The sequence below is a fragment of the Salmo salar genome, chromosome 11 (assembly GCF_965601325.2).
Source record: "Salmo salar chromosome 11, fSalSal1, whole genome shotgun sequence".
Taxonomy (NCBI): Eukaryota; Metazoa; Chordata; class Actinopteri; order Salmoniformes; family Salmonidae; genus Salmo; species Salmo salar.
In genome coordinates this window covers 40,983,109-40,997,049 of record NC_138301.1, presented here as the reverse complement: position 1 = coordinate 40,997,049, position 13,941 = coordinate 40,983,109, and positions in this window count along the sequence as shown.

Here is a 13,941-nt window from a genome sequence, read left to right as displayed (position 1 = left end):
AAGAGTTAAATAAAATTATCTTTAAAACGGGTAAACCCATGGTTTGATTTGAGGTTCCCTCAAAAGCGTTTTAGGAATAAAAATGTTTATTTTTAACCTCATAAAGTGTGATGCAAGAAAGTAGCGCAATGAAGTGACAACGGAACAAAATGTAGAATCCACAATACCACTTTCTGCAAAGAAAAAGCTGTCGTTTCTTTTCTGATCACAAGATGGAAGCACAGACCTGAAACCCAACCCTTTCTAATTTATTAAATGTCCCAATTGCCCCATGGGTTATACTCAGTGGCGACCCGTCATTCAGGGCAGGTGGGGCTTTCGAGCACCCCACTTTTAGGTTAAAATAAATAATACCATTTATTTTTTGGGGGGGCTTGCCTGTTTTGCTTGTTAATTTGGAATTAATACGTGTCTCATATCAGTTTGCAAACAATGTAAAAACAATAAAAAATCTAATTGAATTAGTAAAGCCGCATACAAACATGGTCTCTTTTTTGTTTTCTTGAGTAAAGCAGCTCCAAAATGCAGGCGTTTCAGCCTAGCTCAGTGCTTTCTGTGGTGGTGGGGCAAGCCAGCAAAAAATAAGAGCATTGCGCCGTGATTGGCTCAGTGTTCTGTCACTCATGGGGACACTACGTCATTGTGAAGTTTATGTCCATAGTAACTGTAGGCATCCAAAATTTCAGCCCTTTGGGTCCTGCCATAGAGTTATTAGACGTGCCCATCCAAGAAGGCTCAAGGTCATTCATTGGTCACAGATATAATGTGATTTGATGTCATTCTATCTACAGTAGCTTTGATTGGACTGATCATGTCAACATCTTACTTTCAAAGTCTTAGCTAGCAGTCATCAAGTCGACAATCTACTGGCAAATCCTTTTTAATCCTTGTCATATGAAGAGAAATAATGAAGATAAATTATAGATAAAACATATCGGTGCTCATCAGCCATTGTACATAAAGATTACACAAGTTGGAAATGCAAATTCAACAATAAGTTGTTTGGAAGATATCAGTGGCTAACTGCAAGCTTTGCAAAGAAGCCGCTAACGTTAGCCTGCTATTCAATGGAATGGCTATGTTTTTTTCCCGAGTTCCAGTGAGTTCCATAAATCCAGAGAATGCCAGACTTTGATGACAAAGTTTGATGACAACATTTGCCCACAAAGGACCTCTACGTGAGTCCAAAAATGTCTTGTATGCTGCTGCATAAATGATGTAATATGCCAGGGGGAAATGTATACTGTAGTTAAGAAAGTAATACACTAAGTGTATGTTGTGTAGTAAGCAGTTAGTAGCCCTTGTGCCTCACCATAATAATTAGGTCTATTTTCACCAACATGGTATTGTAAACATATAACGTTGGCTTGCACATGCAAATTCAGCACACACAACATTATTTTGTATACAATTGTGTTATTTGACGTGTCAAATTAAAAGCTTATTTAACATGTCAAATAGTGTTTGTTATATGACGTATCTTTTTTGACACGCAAAGACCCAAACGGCGTTCAATGTGCCTCACCCTAATCAGTTGGTCTATTTTCACCTCTTAATTTCGCCTACAACAGTAGACAAAATTAAGAGGTTCTAACTTGGTGGTGCACAAATAGCCTATAATCTGTTTTAGAGAAATGTAATCATTGAACATTGTAAGAGCTGTCATTGTCTGTTTATGTGCCCCCTTTATTTATCCTACAGTTCTGATGTGTACAGGGAGAACACTGTAAGAACAGCCCATGTTCTGAATTCTGTCGCTGTACATTTAAAAAGTGCTGAACAAATAGTTATATTGACTACGTCTGTCGTCGCTTCCTCAATAATGTCTTAATCAAAATTACGGATTGCCTCTTATCCACTTGTCGTCCCCTTATGCCATAATTTGTACATTTCAATTGTCAGTAGAAACCACATTTGTTTAAGCAAGTCAGCCATATCAGCTATGTTTTTTTAAAAGGCAGTAAATGAGGCTGAATGAACTGTTTTGCTGCCAGACAAGGCGCCGCTGATAGCCAGGTTTAGCAGTGGTAAGGTGTTGTTGGGACAGCTTTATGTAGGCCATAACAGTACACTGTGGGCACTGTTAATTGCGCCACCATTATAGTGCAATTAATGTATGGTTTAGTGTTGTGTTGTGTAGTGGCTTTGCTGGCATGCATCCCACTTTTTTGTGTTTGCCCCACCACGATTTACATGCTAAAACCGCCACTGGTTATACTGTACCAGTGGTGAGCAAGAATTTTGTCTTGAGGGTCACATCGGGATTTCAAAATTCAGCAGAGGGCCGCACAGATTTTTTTCTCCCAACGATTTGCACGTCAAAAGCAAAAGCAAAAGACCAGTTATTTGAAAATGTCTTAGGTCCATTATCATTTATACATACTATATCTAGTTTTAGACGTTCAAACTGCAATTTCAGGGAAATGTTACCGTGTTGCATCTAATTTGATTCAATGCAATTTCATCTTTGAAGACTGCAACCATAGAAATACTATGTATTTATGCCAATAATAAGCCATTGTCAACTTCCAATCTATGGTTATTTTGGTCACCGCTCACTGTCACACTATGTTTACATATTATTGATTTAGTAGAGAAAAAAATAAAATTCAAAGCAACTGGGGCCATGTAAATAATTGTTAGATTACTAATTTGGAATCCACCTGTGGCACCTCCTGTGTGTCCCATAAAAGTCTGTGTGCAACCTGGCACACTTGAAAAGGTACTGCCCCTACACCTTTAAGGCCCTTCACATGTTCCTAGCCTTCACCACAGAAATGTAACTACCATGGTAATTTGGAATGTCCAGTCAATTAGCATTAATGTAGTCGTCATTCTACAGATTCCAAATTGGTTTACATCGTTTACATTATGCCATCTTAATTTCCCAAAGAAACCGTGCCACTCCAAACACAAAAACAATTGGAAAATAAACAAAAATACAAATCACAGTGGTTTAAAAAGTGGAGGGCGACTTGCTCTCAAAATTGTAGGAGTAGACCCTCCCCGCAGCTGAGAGGTTTACGGTATTATAATACACGCAGCCTAGATCATATACATTTTATACAGTTTAGAACGCTTCATCTTGAAATCATCCAATAAACATTATACTTTTAAACTAAAAGCCTATCTTCCCGTGTCTAATGTCACAGTGGATCAATGTTGTTATATCTATAGGAAACGTTTGGATCAAGAAATGAATGTAGCTTAATGCTGCAAATGAGCACAAACTAAACCATAACGGTACAATGCATCATCTGATTTAACGGTTGATGATTGAATGTGTCACAGTTTTCAATAAATATATTATTTGAATGTATTTATTTATTAGGGACAGATTCAATTATTAACCGTCAAATCAGATATTAGGGTATTATTATTATCTCAAATCTATTATTAACTCTACCGCCTAAAAAACCTATCTACTAATATAAAGTCGTAACAGTTTTAGTTAAAAGCCCATCTTTTATTTAAGCAGACTTTAACACCTCTACACTACCAGGGGTCGGGAGGGGGCGGATAGGTCAGGTAGGTTACCCGTCCTGTCTAACGCCTCCTGCGGCCGCCTCTCCTGCGACGACGTCGGGACACCCTGGGGCGGCGGCGCCTGCGGACAGGTCGTCTGGAGGATCTGCGTCTTCTGGGCATTGTGATTGATGGATAAGACTTTTAGACGGGCCGTGCTCCCTTTTATAGGGCTGGAGGGGGGCTGGAGTGATGTCATTATGGGATAAATGATGATGCAATAATTATTAATGACAGTTTAAATTTAGAAAACTTGTGAATTCTGTGATGTCATAGTAGCACTGGCAGGATGATGCAATGATATTTTTTATTTTGTAAATTTAAAAAGTTATATTTTTTTGTCCAACCCAATGAACCATGGTAGAAATAATCAATCAGGTCTTTATTTAATGGTGATTTGGAATGTTGTAAGAGGAGATCCTACTGCAGCATAGAATGCTTAAGGCATATTATAATACAGATAGGCTATCATGTGTAAAACACATATTCACTAGATTATGCCAAAATAGAACAGAGGATTTAAGTAAAGTCTATTTAATCATCCATTTCCTGCAGTCAAATAACCCAGTAGCCTCATGGGTAATATTACATTAATATGATTCATAATTTCATAATTAATAAACATTATTTCAAAAAAATTGCCGAAAATCCGGTGTTTCTACGTCAAACGGTTTTGTTATATTTCAGTCTTCTGTGATGTATATAAAGTGTAATATTGGGATGTAAACTCAAAATGTAATACATGTCAACTCTATATCTGACATGGTACCGGTGTCTTCTGTATACACCTCACACCCATAACCATGTGTGTGAGGTGTATACTTTTGTTTCAAAGGAGTTTTGACTACCAAGAAACACTGTGTGACCCTGATTCAGCCCACTGCAGTTATTATTCATGACTTCTGCTATTACCCTTGACATGTCAGCCATATAATCAATTAGAAAGTCTGAAACGACTGAATATGTTTATTACAACCAACCTCTCAACTACTGAGTAGGTTCTCTTATCCATTTGATACTGTATATCAGTGGTCAGTTGAATCAGCTTCTTTCAGCTAAACTGTTCAGAAAGTCTGTGTAACTACTGCAACCAGCCTCTCAGAATCAGATTGCTGTGATGTCACTGAAACTGCATTGTGATTCAATGGCACCACCACAACAAGTTGTGCATAAAGCAAGTCATTATGCTCATCAAATGCTGGTATACAGTAGATTGTTATTAGAATGGGGTATTATAAAAGTAATTTCCCAAATAATAAACTCAGTCAAACATTTCATCCTCTACATATTTTATTTGATCTCATATAGAGAATGCTCTCTAAAATGGTGGATCTTCAGGAGCCTAGGTTAGTTCCCACAGCCTGGTGGGCGGGACCAGAGGGACACCTGGTTCAGAGGTTCAAGAGGCCCTACTCTGACTCTCTCCTAGTGATGCCAGGAATTCCCCTAGCTAATTACCTAGGGAAGCTAGACACTGAACACACAGGCTTTAAGGTTGATAGGCCAGGCTAAACAAACCACACTGGAGCTAAGTGGCTCTGTTCGTGCGTAGACCCATCTCTCTAAATATTCACATTTCTCTAAATAAATTGGGCACAGACATCAAATTACCTTAGCAATAGATTTTGTTGTTTCTGTCAATGCATAACCTCTTGTTGATCCTATAGGCATACCTCCCATGCCCTTACTGACGTAGGTCTCCATAACAAAGTATTCTTCATACAAAGAAAAGAGACAGAATGGACACAGTTCGGAAATCCACAAGATCCACATTCCATGATTTCAGTACACTTGATTAAAAATAAACATATCCAATGTTGCATAATTGTTGCATAATGTAGAACCCAAATTCTGAGAGGGGGCTGTATTGGGCTGGAGAGAGGCAGAGGTCAGGCTGAAGCAGATGGCCAGACACACTACAGCCGAGACCATTCCTCTTGGGACATACTGTATACTAGTGAATGTTAAATCTGCATTTCAGAGAGGAAGAAAACTAGCAAAAGATTTCTAGTTCTTTTACTCAGAACGTCTGAACAGATGCATTAGGAACAAACACACCCCGCTTTGATTATCAAATCAAATTTAGTTATAAAGCCCTTCTTACATCAGCTGATATCTCAAAGTGCTGTACAGAAATCCAGCCTAAAACCCCAAACAGCCAGCAATGCAGGTGTAGAAGCACGGTGGCTCGGAAAAACTCCCTAGAAAGGCCAGAACCCAGGAAGAAACCTAGAGAGGAACCAGGCTCTGAGGGGTGGCCAGTTCTCCTCTGGCTGTACCGGGTGGAGATTATAACAGAACATGATCAAGATGTTCAAATGTTCATAGATGACCAGCAGGGTCAAATAATAATAATTTGCAACAGGTCAGCACCTCAAGAGTAAATGTCAGTTGGTTTTTCATAGCCGATCATTCAGAGTATCTCTACCGCTCCTGCTGTCTCTAGAGAGTTGAAAACAGCAGGTCTGGGACAGGTAGCATGTCCGGTGAACAGGTCAGGGTTCCATAGCCGCAGGCAGAACAGTTGAAACTGGAGCAGCAGCACGGCCAGGTGGACTGGGGACAGCAAGGAGTCATCAGGCCAGGTAGTCCTGAGGCATGGTCCTTGGGCTCAGGTCCTCCGAGAGAGAGAATTAGAGGGAGCATACTTAAATTCACACAGGACACCGGATAAGACAGGAGAAATACTCCAGATGTAACAGACTGACCCTAGCCCCCCGACACAAACTACTGCAGCATAAATAGTGGATGCTGAGACAGGAGGGGTCGGGAGACACTGTGGCCCCGTCCAACGATACCCACGGACAGGGCCAAACAGGCAGGATATAACCCCACCCACTTTGCCAAAGCACAGCCCCCACACCACTAGAGGGATATCTCCAACCACCAACTTACCATCCTGAGACAAGGCAGAGTATAGCCCACAAAGATCTCCGCCATGACACAACCCAAGGTGGGGCGCCAACCCAGACAGGAAGACCACGTCAGTGACTCAACCCACTCAAGTGACGCACCCCTCCCAGGGACAGCATGGAAGAACACCAGTAAGCCAGTGACTCAGCCCCTGTAATAGGGTCAGAGGCAGAGAATCCCAGTGGAGATAGGGGAACCGGCCAGGCAGAGACAGCGAGGGTGGTTCGTTGTTCCAGATCCTTTCCGTTCACCTTCACACTCCTGGGCCATACTACACTTAATCATAGGACCTACTGAAGAGATGAGTCTTCAGTAAAGACTTAACGGTTGAGACTGAGTCTGCGTCTCTCACATTTAGCTGTAAGTCTTCCATGAAGGCCACTTCTGACCAGACTTCTCTGGACAGAAGTGTCTGCCTGGGAGAGACCTTGCTGATGCAGTATAACTACCTTGTGTCTTGTTGCTGTGCTCAGTCTTGCCATGGTGTATGACTTTTGACAGTAAACTGTCTTCAGCAACCTCACCTTGTTAGCTGAGTTTGGCTGTTCCTCACCCAGTTTTATTCCTCCAACACAGCTGTTTCTGTTTCAGTTAATGATTGTGTTTCAACCTACATCTTGAATTGATGATTATTAGCACATGTTTGGTATAATTGTTTAATCCTACAGCTGACTATATGCCTACAAAATCTCTGACTTTGTGCAAGTGTACCTAGAAGAATTGATGCTGTTTTGAAGCCAAAGGGTGGTCACACCAAATATGGATTTGATTTTGATTTTTCTTCTGTTCACTCACTTTGCATTTAGTTAATTGATAAATATAATCTATTAACATGTCTATTTTTGAAAGCATTCTTACTTGACATAATTTTTCACACCCACCTAAAACTTTTGCACAGTAATGTATCTGCAGAAGATTGCCAGGGATGGACCAGGCATGCCAAAATATTATTTCCTTGATGTATTGCCCAAGATGACATAAGATGTGACGTGGATGAGAACCTGTGGCTAAATGCAGAAGACAGGGTTGACTAGCATTGCTACTGTATCTGTATCGGTAGATGGTGTATATACAAATTCTTGTATTTTGGAATCACTCAATACCAAACAAATGACATAAACCCTATTGAAGCACATTGCATCATGTCTGATTCATTCCTGGAACATTCCATGCAGTGAATTCTAAACAGTAGAGAGGTGTCATTCTTGTTTTGTAAATACATTTTACAAAAGAAAACATTGCGTAATACCTGTTTAGTGTTGTTGTTTTATGAGTGACAAAGTGTGCTTGTTGGGTGACAAGCTTTGATAGTGTTATGGAAGAATGAGTTGATTTGAGACATGTATGAAGTGTTTTGGTAGTTTTAGTGCGTTTTGGATGTGAAATTAACTGCTGTGCCAAGCTAAAAGTTGGTTAGGAGAACTGTGTAAAGAGTTTTGAAAAAGTGACCTAACTAAGTATTGAGAAATGGGTCCTAGCGAAAAACTGTAAGAGGTGAAAATAGACCAAATGATTAGGGTGAGGCACATGGCCTATTAACAGCCTACTACTACACAACATACACTTAGTATTACTTTCTTAGCTACAGTATACATATCTCCCTGGCAAATTACATCATTTATGCAGCAGCATACAAGACATTTTTGGACTCACCTTGGCTTGTGAGATGCTCACTTAACCATGAAGATGGCGCGGCGGTTTTGACATCAATCTTTGTCATCAAAGTCTGGCATTCTCTGGATTTATGGTGGGAACTCAGAAGAAAAAAAACACACAGCCACTCCATTCAATAGCAGGCTACTGGTTGCTTTGCACTGCTTGCAGTTAGACACAGTCCTTCCAATGACTCATTGTTGAATTTGCGATTTCCAACTTGTTGTGTAATGTTTATGTCCCAATGGCCGATGAGCACCGATACGTTTTATCTATAATTTCTCTCCATTATTTCTCTTCATATGACAAGGATTAAAAAGGATTTGCCAGTAGATTGTCGACTTGATTCATGGTGATGACTGCTAGCTAAGACTTTGAAAGTAAGACGTTGACATGATCAGTCCAATCAAAGCTACTGTAGATATAACGTGATTTGACTTCATTTTATCTGTGGCCAATGACCTAGAGCCTTCTTGGAAGGGCACTTCTAATATACCTCTATGGCAGGACCCAAAGGGCTAACATTTTGGATGTCTACCCTTTCTAAGGACATAAATATTTTTTGCTGGCTCGCCCCCCACCACCACGGAAAGCACTGAGCTAGGCTGAAACACCTGCCTTTTGAACAGGATAGACAATAGACAGTAACATAAGTGTGTGTGTGTGTGTAGCGTCAGTATGCATGTGTGTGCATGTTATGTGTGTAGGCAGGCGTACGTGGTGTGTGTGTGTGTGTGTGTGTGTGTAGCCTCAGTATGCATGTGTGTGCATGTTATGTGTGTGTGTTCCAGATTTGGTACCACTTGCCGTGCGGTAGTGGAGAGAACAGCCTGTGGTTTGAGTGGCTTTGACAATTTTATAAAATAAGTGAAACCATATATTGATTTGAGGTTTCCTCAAAAGGGTTTTAGGAATAAAACTGCATAAAATGTGATTAGAGAAAGCAGCGCAATAAAGCGACAACGGCACAAAATGTAGAATCCACAATTCCACTTTCTGCTTGGAAAAAGCTGCAGTTATTTTTCTGATTACAAGATGGAAGCACAGACCTGAAACCCAACCATTTGTCATTTCCAAATTGTCCCTTTCCCCAATGGGTTGTTATACTGTACCCATGGTGAGCCACATCTGGATTTCAAAATTCAGCATAGGGCCGCACATAAAAAAAATACAAAAAACATTCAGCGGAGGGACAAAAAAAATACAAAAATTAAAATACAGAACATAGTAGCTTATAAAGTGGTCAGTGTCATGTAACTGGAGAGGATCACGCGCTTCTTCTGGTCCTAAAACAAAGAAAAATAGTAGGAGTAGACCCTCCCCCAGCTGGAGAGGCTTACGGTATTATAATACAGTCTAGAAGGTATTAATACAGCCTAGAAGGTATTATAATACAGTCTAGAAGGTATTAATACAGCCTAGAAGGTATTATAATACAGTCTAGAAGGTATTATAATACAGCCTAGAAGGTATTAATACAGCCTAGAAGGTATTAATACAGCCTAGAAGGTATTATAATACAGTCTAGAAGGTATTAATACAGCCTAGAAGGTATTATAATACAGTCTAGAAGGTATTATAATACAGTCTAGAAGGTATTAATACAGCCTAGAAGGTATTATAATACAGTCTAGAAGGTATTATAATACAGCCTAGAAGGTATTATAATACAGTCTAGAAGGTATTAATACAGCCTAGAAGGTATTATAATACAGTCTAGAAGGTATTAATACAGCCTAGAAGGTATTAATACAGCCTAGAAGGTATTATAATACAGTCGAGAAGGTATTATAATACAGTCTAGAAGGTATTATAATACAGCCTAGAAGGTATTATAATACAGTCTAGAAGGTATTAATACAGCCTAGAAGGTATTATAATACAGTCTAGAAGGTATTAATACAGCCTAGAAGGTATTATAATACAGCCTAGAAGGTATTAATACAGTCTAGAAGGTATTAATACAGTCTAGAAGGTATTATAATACAGTCTAGAAGGTATTATAATACAGCCTAGAAGGTATTATAATACAGCCTAGAAGGTATTATAATACAGTCTAGAAGGTATTAATACAGCCTAGAAGGTATTAAAATACAGTCTAGAAGGTATTAATACAGCCTAGAAGGTATTATAATACAGCCTAGAAGGTATTAATACAGTCTAGAAGGTATTAATACAGTCTAGAAGGTATTATAATACAGTCTAGAAGGTATTATAATACAGCCTAGAAGGTATTAATACAGTCTAGAATGTATTATAATACAGTCTAGAAGGTATTAATACAGCCTAGAAGGTATTATAATACAGTCTAGAATGTATTATAATACAGTCTAGAAGGTATTATAATACAGCCTAGAATGTATTATAATACAGTCTAGAAGGTATTATAATACAGTCTAGAAGGTATTATAATACAGTCTAGAAGGTATTATAATACAGTCTAGAAGGTATTATAATACAGTCTAGAAGGTATTATAATACAGTCTAGAAGGTATTATAATACAGCCTAGAATGTATTATAATACAGCCTAGAAGGTATTAATACAGCCTAGAAGGTATTATAATACAGCCTAGAAGGTATTATAATACAGCCTAGAAGGTATTATAATACAGCCTAGAAGGTACCGTTTGGAATGATCTTGAAATGATCCTATAAACGGTATAAATACTTTCTAAACTAATAGCCTATCTAATAATGTATATTCTCGTATTTATTCTGTTCCTTAGTTGTCTGTCAATGTTGTGCAATGTTACAGCTATAGGAATGATTTATGGAATCCAACCGTTTGATCAATAAATGGCTGTAGATTTATGCTGCAAATGAACGCAAACTTAACCATTATGGTGCAATGCATCATCTGACTTGACGGTTAAATGTCTCAATAATGTTTTAAATAAAAGCATAGTTTGAATAATGTTTTAAATAAAGGCATTGTTTGAATAATGTTTTAAATAAAAACATTGTTTGAATGTATTTATTTATTTGTTAGGGACAGACACAGTTGATTAACTCTACTGCCTAAAACGTATAGCCAAAAAAAACACCATCTAATAATATGAAGAAAGTCGTAACAGTTTTAGTTAAAAGCCCATCTTTTATTTAAGCAGACTTTAACACCTCTACACTACCAGGGGTCGGGAGGGGGCGGATAGGTCAGGTAGGTTACCCGTCCTGTCTAACGCCTCCTGCGGCCGCCTCTCCTGCGACGACGTCGGGACACCCTGGGGCGGCGGCGCCTGCGGACAGGTCGTCTGGAGGATCTGCGTCTTCTGGGCATTGTGATTGATGGATAAGACTTTTAGACGGGCCGTGCTCCCTTTTATAGGGCTGGAGGGGGGCTGGAGTGATGTCATTATGGGATAAATGATGATGCAATAATTATTAACCTCTTTTAAAGACAGTTTAAATGTAGAAAACTTGTGAATTCTGTGACGTCATAGTAGCAATGCCAGTATGACGCAATAGTGATATTTTTATATCACTGCCCCTGAACTGCCCCTGAACAAGGCAGTTAACCCACTGTTCATTGTAAATAAGAATTTGTTCTTGCCTAGTAAAGGCAAAATAAAGGTTAAATAAAATATGTTGCAAATGTAAATCGTGATCTGTGTCTTTGGCCAACCCAATGAACCCTGGTAGGAAAAAAGGTCTTTACTAAATGGTTATTTGGAATGTTGTAGGAGGGGATCCTACCGCAGCATAGAATGCTTAGCTTGTTATAATACAGATATGCTACATATTCCATAGGTTATGCCAAACTAGAACAGAGGATTTAAGGAAATTCTCTCATTAATAACCTCTACTATTAACATTGACATGTCAGCCATATCATCAATTAGAAAGTGAAACTACTGGATATGTTTATTACAACCAACCTCTCAACTACTGAGTAGGTTCTCTCATTAAATCTCTTATCCATGTATCCTGTATATCAGCGGTCAGTTGAATCAGCTTCTTTCAGCTAAACTGTTCAGAAAGTCTGTGTAACTACACTCTTAGAAAAAAAGGTGCTATCTAGAACCTAAAAGGGTCCTTTGGCTTTTCCCATGGGAGAACCCTTTTAAGTTCCCTTTCTGGTTCCATGTAAAACCCTTTTGATTCCAAGTAGAACCATTTTGGGTTCCATGTGGAACCCTTTCCACAGAGGGCTCTTCATGGAATTCAAAAGGATTCTACCTGGAACCAAAAAGGGTTCTTCTATGGGGACAGCTGAAGAACCCTTTTTATTGAGTGTACTGAAACTAACCTCTCAGAGTCAGATTGTTGTGATGTCTTTGTAGTTCCATTGTGACACAATATAGTACCAAAGTATAAGTCATAATACCCATAAAACCTAGAGGTCAAACAGGGAAATTGTTCCAATAGTTTTCACACCATTTTTCCCATAGGGGATTTTAGAAACACTTAAAATAAGGTCTGTGCTTCGTGTAGGCTAACATTGTGGGGACATTTTGTTAACTGTGTAAATCTCTCTAGGTGACTGTTATCAATATATTCACCTGTATTTTCCCCCCAAAATGAAATGCTAATTAGCTGCTAATGTGGCTATCATAAAGAACTAGAAATACCATGATGATCTGGACGAGACTGCCGAATCAAATCAAACTTTATTTGTCACTTGCGCCGAAGTTTAGACCTTACCGTGAAATGCTTACCTACAAGCCCTTCAACAACAGTGCAGTTCAAGAAGAGTTAAGAAAAGATTTACCAAATAAACAAAAGTAAAAAATAATAAAAGTAACACAATGTAATCCAGTGGCCATTTGATTAATTGTTCAGCAGTCTTATGGCTTGGGGGGGCCTTTTGGTCCTAGACTTGGCACTCCGGTACCGCTTTTTCCACATTTTGTTACGTTACATCCTTATTCTAAAATTGATTACGGTAAATCGTTTTTTCTCCCCTCAGCAATCTACACATAATACCCCATAATGGCAAAACAAAAACTGGTAAAACATTTTTTTTATCACATTTACATAAGTATTCAGACCATTTACTCAGTACTTTGTTGAAGCACCTTAGGCAGCTATTACAGCCTTGAGTCTTCTTGGGTATGACGCTACAAGGTTGGCACACCTATATATGGGGAGTTACTCCCATTTTTCTCTGCAGATCCTCTCAAGCTCTATCAGGTTGGATGGGGAGTGTCGCTGCACAGCTATTTTCAGGTCTCTCCAGAGATGTTCCATCGGGTTCAAGTCCTTGCTCTGGCTGGGCCACTCAAGGACATTCAGAGATTTGTCCCGAAGCCATTCCTGCATTGTCTTGGCTGTGTGCTTAGTGTCATTGTCCTGTTGGAAGGTGAACCTTCGCCCCAGTCTGAGGTCCTGAGTGCTCTGGAGCAGGTTTTCATCAAGGATATATCTGTACTTTGCTCCGTTCTCCTTTCCCTCGATTCTGACTAGTCTCCCAGTCTCTGCAGCTGAAAAACATCCCCACAGCATGATGCTGCCACCACCATGCATCACCGTAGGGATGGTGCCAGGTTTCCTCCAGACGTGACGCTTGGCATTCAGGCAAAAAAATTCAATCTTGGTTTTATCAGACCAATGAATCTTGTTTCTCATGGTCTGAGAGTCCTTTAGGTGCCTTTTGGCAAACTCCAAGCGGGCTGTAATGTGCCTTTTACTGAGGAGTGGCTTCCGTCTGGCCACTTTACCATAAAGGCCTGATTGGTGGAGTGCTGCAGAGATGGTTGTCTTTCTGCAAGGTTCTCCCATCTCCACAGAGGAACTCTGGAGCTCTGTCAGAGCGACCATCGGGTTCTTGGTTAACTTCCTGACCAAGGCCCTTCTCCTCCGATTGCTCAGTTTAGCCGGGCAGCCAGCTCTATGAATAGTCTTGGTGGTTC